The following is a 13,279-nucleotide window of genomic DNA, read 5'->3' as shown; positions in this document are numbered from 1 at the left end:
TTGTGAAATTGAGTAATTAAAAATTGTAGAAACAGAAGACAGAATGTTAATTATTCCTGGGGTTGGGAAAAGGCAAAAGAATTGTTTATGGTATATGGCCTTTTAGTTTATATGATGCATGCAGTTGTAGAGATAGAGAATAACAACCAGAATCTTCAAGACTGTTTTCCTGGGGCTCAGAGGTTGGCATTCACTGACCTCCAATAGGCCCCAGGTTCAAATTTCAGCACCCACATGGCAGCCACTCGTAAGGTCGGGTTCAGTAGATCTAGTGCCATCTTCTAAGTTCTGCAGGCACCATAAATACATCTGATACACAGATTTATGCACAGCCAAAGCATCCATACATAAACATGAAAAAGGACTGCTGTCCCTTGCCAACCCAGAAATTTCAGACCACGACACTCTGAGTTAGGCGAACTTTTGGTTTGACAACCACATTTGAGCTCTGGCGAAGAGTTTTACCAACATTTCTAAAATTAGTTTACAGAAACTTCCAATTGCTGAGGCTGCTTTGATATTTAACTATTGCCTCTGTGATGACTAAGCAATTGGGAGCATTGTAACAAAATGTTTGACCTATGAAGGGAATCTGCACTGACCATTCAAATTAGGAAGATAACCAAGACTTTTGAAGTTCACAGAACTAATTTTTTCTTGTATAGTGTTGTAGAAAATGATGAAAATCGACCACATCAGCATTGCAAGGTTGAATTCAGTTATAATAAACTTTACCATCCTATATAATTATAGTTGAACAGAGACATTCCATCTCTATCGAAGTTGAACACTTTTTGTTTTTCTTGTTTTAACTTTGTATGGTGTATGTATGTGGTTGCTAAAATTACAGCAGGATCTCATACCTATGAGGTATATGTGTTTGGTCAGTGCACGTATGTGAATGGGGATGCTTTTGTGAGACAACACGTGAGCTGATAGAGGAATTTTAGGTGAGTAAAGGTTCTTGCCTTCCCCAATGTTTTAGACAGAGTTTCTAGTCACCACTGTGGGAAAAGACAAATATAGGTTTCATAATCTCCAAGACCATGTTCTCAGCACAAAGATTTATTTGCCCCAGAGGGACAGAGGGCAGAGAACCAGAGACAAAGATGGGAGACAGAAAATGAGAAGAAGAGAAAGGAAACAAAGGAGAAAGAAAAAAGGGTATTTTTCCTGGAGGGGGAGGGGACAGCAAAGGATTGCATCAGGATAAAAAAACATGGCATATAGGAAAATGGCAGTTTATAAAGGTATGAGGGGAACCCCATATTAGGATATGTTAGGACGAGGTGTTTAATTTTATTTGGGAACATTAATTAGATGAGCCAAAGGGAGCTTTTGATAGCTGGACCTTGGTAGTCAGCCTCAGTGGCTGAATAAAAGGCTAGAACTTGGCTAGCTTTAGGAATATAATTTAAGGTTTTGTAGCAAGGCAGAGGAAACAGGGAGAAGGGCCTGCCTGCCAAAACCTTGCTTTCTGGGCTTAGAATCCTCCACGGCCTGTGAGCTTCGGGGGATTCTCCTCTAATCTGGGGACTGTCATTTCTCTTACATGGCACTGGGATTGCTGGCACATGTTAAAATGTCCAACTTTATGTGGGTTTTGGGATTTGAACTCTGGTCCTCATGGCTGTACATTAAATCTTTGACGTTAGTTAAAATTTGGTTTCAGAGTTCTAAAACCAGCAACTATCAGTCAAAAATGCTCTTTTGAATAAAATTACAACAGGGTCTTATACCTGTGAGTCAAGGTTCATTTTGTAGTCTACTGGTGTCTAAACAGAAAGTTCTCCAGACTTCGTACAAAATCAGGAATTTTATTCACCTATGAAGAGGAGAAATTTCTTCCCTGGCCAAGGGTTTTCAGGTATGGCAATCTGCCCTAATAAAATGATTTTGTCCTTAGCTTTAGTGTATGTGCTTGCTTATTTGTTGAAAGGAAGTAACAGGTACTTATTCTACATCCAAAGTCCCCTCAGGAACGCTTCTCAGTCTTAGTTTCAGATCGGAGAACTCTTCAGATATTGTAAGTGTTAAGAGCTTCCCACTCTTGAGATTTTTTTTATCTCCTTGTTTCACACTAATAAAAGCTTAATAAGCTTGAAGGGTTAGCAAAACTGAAAAAAAGCATGGGGTTCTTGAAAAAAAAGAAAACAGCTCTGTGTCTCTTACACTGCAGGAGACCAGTGAGAGAAACAGAGCATCATAGGTGTAATCTGTCCTTTCTTATCCTTCCTTCAGCGGGAAAGCCTGGAAAAAGGCTTGCATTTCCCCTCTCAGAAAATACTTCTAGTGTTTAATTCTTCAAGTAATTAGGGTGATTTCCACTCTATCCGATTTTGTTTCAATCTCCAGTGTTATTACTGTTCCCTTGTTTGAAAACAAATCTTTTCTGATGTTGTATCTGGCGACTCACTCATTAAAACTTTAGAAAAATCCTTTCCTTCAGAAAGTTCCACCCCACTTAGAGAGGCCCAGCTAAAATTCTTTCCATTCCATCATATTAATTAAAACCACCTTTCCCTTAAACAGTTTCACTGTAACAGGGAAGAAAAAAATGTAAGTAGATAAGATGGAGTGCAGTGGAAACAGAAACAAAGAAGAAAGAAAAACCGAAAGCTGGAGACTTGATTCTTTTGGCGTCCTTACTGGCAGCTCAGGCTGGGTGGATACTCCAGTATTAAGTAACTGGCTTAGGTTTTGTTGCCATATTCACATCTCAAATTTGCGTGTGTGTTCCTTTCTTCTAAAATTGACAGAAGCACTGAAGGGAACATCACACCGTCATTAAAAGCAACGAGAATGCCCCATCTGTCGTGCCTTTCAGGAATCCAGCCCACTAATTTTTGCTGTGGGTTTGATGACTCAACCTCTCAAGATGCAAAAGAATATCCTCATTTTGCAGAGTTGCCAGATCTCATTCACTGGAGCAAAGACTCTTCACGTGGGGCTCGTTTGCAGGCAGTTGTTTATCTGTTTACATATTTAATCAATCTGTCTCACTGGAAGGAGTCTGTCCGAAGTATCCAAATAGCAAGTAAACTCATCGCTCGGCTTTGTGCACCCTTCTCTTTGTGGTCCACAGGTTTCCTTTAGTCTTTCCTTTCTCAGTTCTTCTTTCCCTCTCTAATTGAATTCCTTCTCTTAGTGACCTCATTCTTTCCTTACACTGTGACTTTTATTTAATTTTCCATATTTGAACAAAATAATAACGTCTTCACTTATATAACTTCCTTTTAAAACTGGCCCTTGTTAAGCCAAGTCTTTATTTTCTCTGGCTATTTTGAAGCGGATTTTACGAAGACCAGACTGTTTCTGATTCCCTACGTGACCCATGAATGACTTCAACCTTCAGATCCTTCTGCCGCTACCTACTCTCCAGAGTACAGGGACATTCATTCCAGTTTCTGCAAGGCTAGTACCCAGGACCCTGGTCTGGGCCATCTTACCACGTCCCAGCTATGTTTCCTCTATTAAAAAACAAAAACAAACAAACAAACAAACAAACAAACAACAAAAGAAGCAGAACTGTTTGAGAAACCAAGGCACAGATTTGAACTTGCATATCTGGCCTAGACAACCGTGTTCTTTTTATCTTTTAAACGTTTCGTGGAGTGCAAACAATAAACAGGAGCTGAAATAGCACAGAGCCCCTATCTTTTGGGGGTCGCCTTGGGGCCAAGTGTCCGGCGCTGCGGCATCCCCGAGAGCCCTCCTCCTGCGCTCGGGCCGCTCGCTTCACCCGCCCGCGGCCCTCGGTCCGCCTTGGCAGCGGGGCTCCTGTGACTCAGCCGCCGGCCCATCGCTGGCCCTGGCTGACACCCGCGAGGAGGTGACGCTTGGCTCGAGGTGCTCGCCGGGGTGGGGGTCGCCTCTCGCCCGCGCTTTACGGCTGCCGAAAACGGGCCCCGCCGGCCGCCGTACCGCAGACCCGCGGCGCCGCTCAGGTAACGCGAGTCCCGGTCCCCGTTCCGCGGGAGCCCGCCGGGCGGCGGGGCGAGGCCGGGTGCGCACCCGCTGATCTGCGGCCTCTGCGCTTGCGAGTCCCGGGCGACCTGGTGTGGGGACACCAGCAGCAGAAGCCCGACGGACCGGGCTTCCCGGCCACCCTCGCGCTCCCCGCGCTATGTCGCTGTGCTTTCCCCGAGTGGCCGTCGGGTCTGAAGCATCCCCACCGCTCGGCCGTCTCGCACTAGTTAGGGCCCCGCATCGCTAAGGGCACTCAGCCCAGAACTAAGTTACTGGGTAGATGTTAGTCCAGCGGTGCGGCTCAGAAACTTAGGAAACTGTTTCTCTCGCAGCGAGACACTCGCATGTTAACTCCAGTCAGCCAGGAGCGAGAGTCTGTGCTAACCAGGGATGGGAAAAGGATGCAAAATTCTGTCCCTGCCCTCTGGGTGCTCTTTGTGCTGAAAGGAACCGCCTGAGTGTCAGGATGACAAACCCATCCCCAGTGGTAGTAAAAGAAAAGAGATTGAAGGAAAGGTTGGACTTTAAACTGCTAGTTAATTAGAGGTTTCCTCGTTTCTTTTTTACCCCTCAGAAATTCTTCATGGAAATGGGATATTTAGGGACCCCTCCCACTTTTACAATCAGCAATTACCTCTGACCTCAGAATTTCTCAGGAATACAATTGCTTTATCTAATCCAGTCTGATACCACATAGAGTATTCCAGAGTTTTTCTTAGAATTCCAGTGCGAGGGAATTATATAATTTATCAGTTACATAAAGCATTACTAGGACATCTGAAAAGCTTGATTCTTGCTTATACATGTAATTAACAGATATTGCTGAGTACCTACCAAACACTGCCCTAGGCATTAGAGTAGAGCAGACTTTCTTAGTTTCTTGGATTATACCTTCTAGTAGGAAGCATATACTATAAGAAAAATAAGTTTGTGTGTTAAGCAATTTAAAACGGCTAATAAAGGAAATCTTCAAGAGAAAGTAACATATTTCAACAAACTTAAACAGGTGAGGGAGTGAACCGAAGGCTGTCTGGGTCCTGAGTGCTCTAGGCACAGAATAGCAAGTCTACAGAGGCCTTGTCTGTTGTTTTGTTCAAGGATAAAGAAAGAAGTTTGTGTGGCCAGAGTGGAATTGAAGAGAGTGTAGTGGGTATGGCTTCTAACTTTCTCATAGGGGCTAGAAAGTATGGCGTTATAATTTAAAAGATATTGCAATATCTCTTAAAGTAATGTGGAAGGCCTTTGGAGTATTTTTACAGAAAGGGAATGAAATGATGATACATCTTTTTCAAAACATCACTCTGATTACTGGGTTGGGGGCAACTGTGTTGTCCAAAGCAGTGATTTATAGCAGGGACACGAATTAGCATAATAGGCAGAATTTTCGTTTACTGAGCTGGGGAGTATGGTAGGACACTGATGTGCTTTTAGGATTAGGACATTCATGCATTAGAATATTCAAGTTATGTCAAGCAGGCAGTTGGTTGTAATTTATATGCTACAGAGTTTCAAAGGTGGGCAGAGCAGTGGGACATTGTTACATGTTCTCTCTTCATTCAAAACAATGTAACCCTCTCTACTGCACATACTCACTGTTTCTATTGTATTCACTCTTTTCTTTTTGCAAAATTTTTTGCCCCTTTTTGATGTGCCCTGGGCCTTGGAGTGTATGATATAAATATTCTGTCACTTATTCTCAGGATTTTGACCAGTTAACCACTGCCTGTCCCCACTCTCCGTGCCCCGGGACCCCACCAGTACCATTAACAAAGACAGTGCGTAATGCATGGAGCAGCACTTAAACAGACATTTCTGGGACTGTGAACATAAATATTAGAAGACAGAGTCACTGTATATCTGTTTACCAAACAACAGTAGATTATGCCTCCGAACTACTGTTTGACCAGGCATGTATGTTTCTTTTCATGGAATGGGACTCAAATCAGAAAATGATTTGTTATCTTCCAAACAACCATGTCTTCGCTGCACTATTAATAGCACTTAGAGTCCACAGCTGGTCCAATGTTACTAACTCTCTTTTCCTCTGGAGCAGGCCACATAAACACCTTTAGTCCCCATGAGCAATAGCTCATAGGAAGAAAGCTTCAAGCTCAGTTCCACATTGATTTCTGTGTCCGCTAACCAAAGTGGTGTCTCAGCAACAGGGTGTTATCAATTGTTCTGGCAGGCAACCAAGGGAAGAGGCAACGTATTCTCCAGGGTGGGGGTAGGGTGGGTCTATGGGGAGCCCTTTGGCACGCAACTCATAGACAATCATTTTTATTTAAAAATCCATGATGCCTGGGCACAGCATTATTCACCATGCAGTACTAACAAACTTTTAAAATTGTATATTTTAGTTACTGTATAAAGGTTTGGTCTCTGTGTAGCTTTCTAATGAATCTTTAATTTTGGTTAATCTTCCCTTCACCCCCAGCTAGCTTCCTGCCATCTCTGTTTAAGCCTTTTTATGTCTTATATTTCCTTTCTATCCAGACTTCCATATGACAAGTGGCATTTTTCCCTCCCCATGAAGATGCAGTCCATCCATCTCATTATGCCTTCCTTAATTCCTGGTCTATACGAATATCCCAACCAAACACAGAAATATAAGGTTCAAAGCTAGGGTAGATACGCAAGAGAGACTATGATATCTGTTTTTCTGTGCTGGGTTATTCAGTATATTTTTTTTAGCTCCATCCTTTTTTTCCCTTTTAGTGATGAATAGAGTTATATTGTTTCTATGTACTACATTTTCAGCATTTGTCAGTTGATGGACATCTAAGCTGGTTTCATTCCCAAGCTACTGTGACTAGTAATCTATAATAGGACATAGAATTCTATCATAGGGGCCAGGAACTGCATAACTGGGTATGCATTATATGTATATGTATACTTTCTTTGGAGAAACACATAGGTTGGTTCCCATAGTACTTTCCTAGTTCACATTCTCACCAACACTGTATTGGGATATCCCCTTTCCCACAGTCCTGCCAGCATTTGTTTTGTTGTTTTTTCCTTGATAATAATAACTTTGACAGGAGTGAGATGAAAAGTAGTTTTAATTGTGTTTATCTGATGGCTAATGATGTTGAACATCTTTAAAATTATTTATTGATTATTATATTGCTTCTTATGAAGCCTGTTCAGTTCCATAGTACTCCTTCCCCTTTTATCAAGTTATCAGGAATTTAGAGCCTTGGTCCATGCTCTGCTCCTTAACTACACTCCTAGCTCTGATACTTTTGGCTTTCTCTATCAAGATTGGGAGAATGGCTGTAGTTGGAAAGAGTATTGTTACAGAATATTTTTCTTTGTTCATGCCAATTATTTTTTGAATCCTTAGGATAAAATAGGATATGGTATAAAGTCTTAGGCAGGGGATGTAGTAATCTCTGTGTAAATGAGATTATGTCTGCCTTCATATTATTTTTCCTGCTAGAAAAAGAAGGGTATACAGGAACATGCCAGTGGAATTAAAATGCCACATGCCAAGCACTAAATATTTTGAAGCTCTTAAAAATTAACGTGAAAATGACCAATTTGTGTCAAGAACAGCAAAGTACTCATAAGATTCAAGAATTCACTAATTTTCCACTGATTGTGTGTTGTAGGGAGGGAAGGGGAAAGAGACTGCAGTTAGTGGACCAGAGTGGGATCTATTATAAACCTCTTCTCTAGGGAGGTTGGTAGAAGTTTGAGCTGGTTCTATATATGACTGTGGTGAGCTGAGTAGCTTTGCTCTCTTCTTATCTACTCTGATTGCCTGAAGAATATGGAGATCACTCTGTATCAAGGGGCTGCAACTGTCCCAGACCAAATCCAACCCATCATATGGTTTTATAAATAAAGCTTTTTTGGGATCCAACCATATCTACCCATTTCTTTTCTCTGCTCACGTGTGCCACACTAGAACTGAAAACGTCTAATTATCTGACCCTTGCAAATGTTAGTGAACACTCTTTCTATTATGTTGTTTAATAGCATCAATGTTAATATACTACCTGACTGAAAATTGGTAACAATAGCTATAATAATTTTGAGTATTTACTAAGGGCCAGAATTTTTCTTTCACTTAGAATGCAATAATTTATTTAATATCAACCAAAGTATTGTCAGATAACTTTTATTATTTTCACAAATGAAGAAACTATATATGTTATGTATGTATATATAAGTATATACATGTACTTATATATGTATAAGGTGAATTAAGAACTTTCAGGGGGAAATTGCATGGGGCTTCAATCCTAGACGAAAGCTACAAGCAATTAAGGATGGTGAGAATGCAGTAAATGGTCTTCTCAGTTGCAGGTCAAGTGCAGGTAAGTGGTCAGTCCTGATATCATATACATACAAGTAACATTATATAGACATATACACATGTATGTGTAGTGCCAGGAAGCATTTGTGAACCCCAAAAGACCAAGGACACTATTCCGATGTACTCACACGAGGGTCTTTATTACTAAGTTGGAGCTTGGGCTTACTCACCAGGGCCATGCAGGACGGTTTGGTGAAGCAGCCCCAAACTCTCATCCAGACAAGGTTTTATAAAAAATGGGACCAAGTGATGGGGTATCTATTCTGCAAACAACTAATTGAAGAATTGTTGTAAGCTGACAGGTGGGTGCTCCTAAGCAAGACCATGAACAATACACGCAGTCTGAAAGTACATATGAAACAATCATAGTACTCTTTGATTAACTGTTGATAGGAAGTATCAAGGGAGTAAATCTAGGGTATAGGTCAAGGACAAGCTGTGGGGTCCTTCCTGCTACTTGGGTGCAGCTTGGGTTCAGTTGCAGGTCAAGTTCTCAAGTTCTTTTTAAGATGGAGGCCAGTGCCAAGATGGAGTAGGTTTGACCTCTCATATATATATATATATATATGTATATATATATATATATATATACATATATATATATGATGCAGATCTATGTATGTAACAACAAAGAAATTAGAGAATATCAATCTGAGAGTGAGTGAGCAAGGGAGGATATTTCAGAAGAGTTGAAGGGAGGCAAAGAAAGGTGGAAAATGATGTAATTATATCATATTTTTGTTTCCAAAAAGGAAATAATTTGCTAAAAATTTTACAGAAAAGAATGGATCTAGGTACTCTTTTTTGACTGTCTGTATCCTTAATTTTAATGGGACAGTATTATTTGGTACATAGGAAAATGTATGTCATGAATAGAACTCTGGCTACATTGAGCAAAAAGTGTAATTCATACATATTTGTGTTCAAATAAAATTCTCTATCATGAATTTAAGAGCTGATTATTCTAAATGAACATTATAGTTAAATACCAGTGAAGTCCAAATACGCCTTAATAGAAAGTCCTATCAAGGCTTCACTTTTTTTTTTCAGTCCTAGAAAGCAGGATCTGTATAAAGTAATTAAATAGGAAATGATACTGCAAGAGGAGCTTGTCATTATTTCTACTGACAGTGTTGCTACTGACAGTTTTCAGAAGTTCATCTCTTGAGAATGTGGTGCAGCTAATAGAAAAGATTAGTAGCTAAAGACGCAGATCCAGAGTATAATCTAGGTCTATACACAATGTGGATTGTATCTGTTCTTTGTTCTTTGTGTTTTTAGATTTTGTTTTGTTTTATCTTCTAAAGCATGGCCCATAACTTAAGAAAAAAATTAGGGCTTCCTACAGCTAAAAATGTTACAATTATGTGTTTTTACACTGTATGTAATAAATTAAGGATCGTATATAATAAATAGGAGAAGTCACTTGTGATAGATGAAAGTTGAAAGTTTATGTCCCTGCTGCACACATAAACACATATACAATACACAAAGTATTCACTTGATATTCCTGTAAGATCAATGTGACTCACTTTTTATTTGAGATTTATTAAATTCTGTAGTTATATTTAATTTATAGCTAATTAAATTCCTGCCGTGAGATTTTCTTGTCCTTGTATGATAATTGTTATAATCCTTGTAGGATAATTTTTCCCCCTTGAGTTTGAATGGGAAGCTAGTCTTGATGAATTCCTTGACCTCATGATCTGGCAGCTTGTCTCACGTTTTCTTTAGCAAAATTTGTTTCATTGCTCAATTTGTCTGCTAGTTAAAAGCAAACAGGACACCTGAAATCATGTGTCTGTTTCTCACACATTGCCTGGGCTATTGATGCCAGGCAAAATTGTACTTTAATTGTTTTGACATTTTGATCTGAACAGGGCAGACACAAAAGGTGATTCATCTTGCCTAGTAGCCAACTATTTTCAACTCAGCATGATATTCCCCTAGCAACGTGCTTATGAATGCTGTATCACCTTTAAAAAGTTAAGTTTTAATCATATTGGGATTTTTTTCTCAGATTTAATTACAGGATAGGATTTGATAACCATCAATAGATGTACTAGATTTTTCATCTGAAAACTATCTAAGAGGCACTGTGAATCCTTTGCAAATAGATAATAAAAAGTCCATACTTGGTTAGGGGTGGGACCCGGTATCTACCTCTTCCCTCTCAGTGCTGGGACTCTATGTGGCTTGAACCTGTGCAGGCCCTGTGCATGCTGCCACAGTATCTGTGGGTTCATATGTGCATTTGTATATGGAAGATTCTATTTTCTCGGAGTCAACTATCACCTGTCTCTTACAATATCTCTGCCTCGTTTTCCGCGTAGATCAATTCTTGAGCTTTGAAGGAAGAGGTTTGATGAAGACATAACATTTGAGACTAAATGCTCAGATGTTTTTAATGCTCTGCATATTTTCCACTGTGGATCTCTCTGTGTTAATTCCCATCTACTGCAAATTGAAAATAATGACGTTGTTGAGATTCAAGTAACTCATCATTATCAATTCTTCTCTTTAATGTTGAAAGTTACTCGGTTTCATTATTGACCGGTATATGTATGTTAAATCCAGCTGTTCTTTTATACTTTTCATTGTTATATACAAAATTTAATTGTGTGATTTTGTATCCTTATCAAGGGTTCAATTTTAAATCAAATCAAAAACCTCCGAGTAAAATCTTGATGTGTTTGCATTATAATACAGGCATTTTTTGCATGCTTCTACTTTGAACTCATGTAAGTTTTTTTTTTTTCATAACAAAAAGTCCCTCACATTGTGTTTGGAACAAAAGAGCTACAAAACGTGTAAATTAGTGTTTGATTAAAATGGCCTTGCTATTGTACTTTATGACATTTCTCGGTATGGTTCACCTTCCTTTTGTATTGCATACATAGGTTGTGGAAGCATTTTCAAAGTCCATACCTCGTCTGTCTGCATTGTTCACCATTCGCTTTACTATCTGAACAATGGCACAAACCCTTTAAAGCAGTGCTCATGAGTGCAGCCTTAAGAATGCCAAAGGGTAATGGCAGGACTTCAGCTGCTGTTCTCTTAGCAATTATAGCCTCTTCTGGGACATCTGCCTTTTGTCTTTCACCTTATCTTTTACTTGTTCATCTATTTTATCTATGATTTCCCTTTGGATTTTTAAACCATTAACTTATGGAGTGATGTTAATAAAAGCCCACTACTTAACTTGTGTTAAGAATGGTGTATGATTTAAGATAGCATTAGCGAAACCGTTTGACATTTGTGTGTATGGAGTTTGTCAGATGGGTGTTTAAATCCCAGTTTCCCATCTCACTGTACTATTTGGTGCCTGATGGATTTACTTATACTTTACTCTCTACTATGAGAGTTATATCTTCTCCTTTTAGGGTGGTTTTGATATATGCAAGGAATTCAGCCCTAATACTTCCTCTGTCCCTGTCCTTTTCAGGTTTCCTTCATTCTTTATTGTCATTGAGAAAAGCATGGTAAGATAATGGGTGGGCCAGTGGGCATCACTGTTTTCTTCTCTATTCTTTCTTAACCTCAAATGAATGTCAGGGGTTCAGTAGGGAAGTATTGTAGAGATATTGTTTGAGTTCATGAGGGTGTTTCATTGTGTCTGAGAGATGAGAGACTTTACATGTTGTTTGACACATAACCACATATTGTCACATGTCTGTATTATGGTAATGTATGGTGACTGCTCACTGTTTTGTGAATGAATCGTATTTTGTTACTCACCCAGTGAGGCTGATTAGAATGTGACTTGAATTAGAGACTTTTGCTCAATTTCTTTCCAAAATCCTACCTTCATTTTAAAAACAGTAATTTTAAGTTTTATCAAAAATTAGTTTTCCTATAATATATTCTGATCACTTTTTCCCTGCCCCAGCTCTTTCCAGATTTTCCTAAAGTCACATTTTTTTCTTTTTTCTCTCATTAGAAAAGAAATAGGCACTAAATCTAGAGCCAGACACATGGAAAAAATAGTCAAAAACTACCTTTGATTCATTCCATAATTCCAACTCCCCCAAAGTTGTTTTTTACATATTTGCATTCAATTCCTCTGCCTTTCCTTCTTTAAATGACAAACAAGTTTAGCATGAGTTAAAACATGCTTTTGTGTTTCTTTAAGTGCCTCCTTCCTCCAAGATGTTAACCTCTAACTTCCCTCTGCTGTGGTTAGGTTCATCTTTCCACATATCTGGCTGCCTTTACTTGGACACTTTGCAGTGTGTTCTCTCCAAATACCCTGCCTCTGGTTTCATTTGCTATATGGCATAGCCTTGTTTAATCTTTGCCTGTTTATTCAGCTCATGCTTAAAGAGGGTGTATGTATAAATATGTATAGATTAAGATATAGATGTAGATAGATATGATATAGATAGATATGGATTATACATAGAGATGATATAGATATAGATAGTATAAATATAGATATAAAGATAGAGATATAAAAAGTGAGGATTTTTTTCACTTGAATGTGTCTTAGAATAGCTGATTTGGTCTGTACTCTGATTATTGGATTGCTGACAAGCTTATGAGTTAGGACTGGGTAGTTTTGAGATTCATCTCAGCTGCTGTCCACATCCATTCAGTAGAGGGTTCACAAGGCCCAGTCCTGGCTGAAAGTTATTAGCCGTTGATGGCTGCTATGGTGGGGGAGTCCATTTTTTCAGGGGTGTGGCCTCTCCTAGGTTGTCTGTTACCCAATGGATGGCCCTACACCCATGCACATACCATCCCAACTATTCTCAACCCTTACAGGAAAGAAAGGAAAATAGGAGAATGGGAAGTCGGGAAGGTTCCACAGGGATGTCTTCGGGAGAACATGAAAGCAGGAACAGAGGATGGACATGGTCAAAATACTTTCAAATTCTCAACGAGTAGATAATGAAGTTTTAAACCTAATTTTTAAGAAGTTTTGGTATAGTAGTGGTATTTTTGTTAAAATGTATAGCAAACATTATTCTTATTCTTATTTCACAT

At 39.3% G+C, this 13,279-nt stretch overlaps 2 protein-coding genes across 3 annotated transcripts in view; one reads left to right on the top strand and one right to left on the bottom strand.

Moving 5' to 3' along the window:
• LOC134485889 (uncharacterized) overlaps positions 1-13,279 on the bottom strand; it is a 227,338-nt gene that overhangs the window by 187,978 nt on the left and 26,081 nt on the right. The gene's annotated exons all lie outside the window — the stretch shown is intronic.
• The window catches only part of Naaladl2 (N-acetylated alpha-linked acidic dipeptidase-like 2), a 1,374,648-nt gene continuing 1,365,151 nt past the window's right edge, over positions 3,783-13,279 (top strand). For both annotated transcript variants that reach the window (XM_087630578.1, XM_087630588.1), the window contains exon 1: positions 3,783-3,947. The gene's annotated coding sequence lies outside the window, so the exon portion shown is untranslated. The remainder of the gene's footprint in view (positions 3,948-13,279) is intronic.

The sequence above is a fragment of the Rattus norvegicus genome, chromosome 2 (assembly GCF_021556685.1).
Source record: "Rattus norvegicus strain SHRSP/BbbUtx chromosome 2, alternate assembly SHRSP_T2T, whole genome shotgun sequence".
Lineage (NCBI taxonomy): Eukaryota > Metazoa > Chordata > Mammalia > Rodentia > Muridae > Rattus > Rattus norvegicus.
This window is presented reverse-complemented; position numbering and strand designations above follow the sequence as displayed.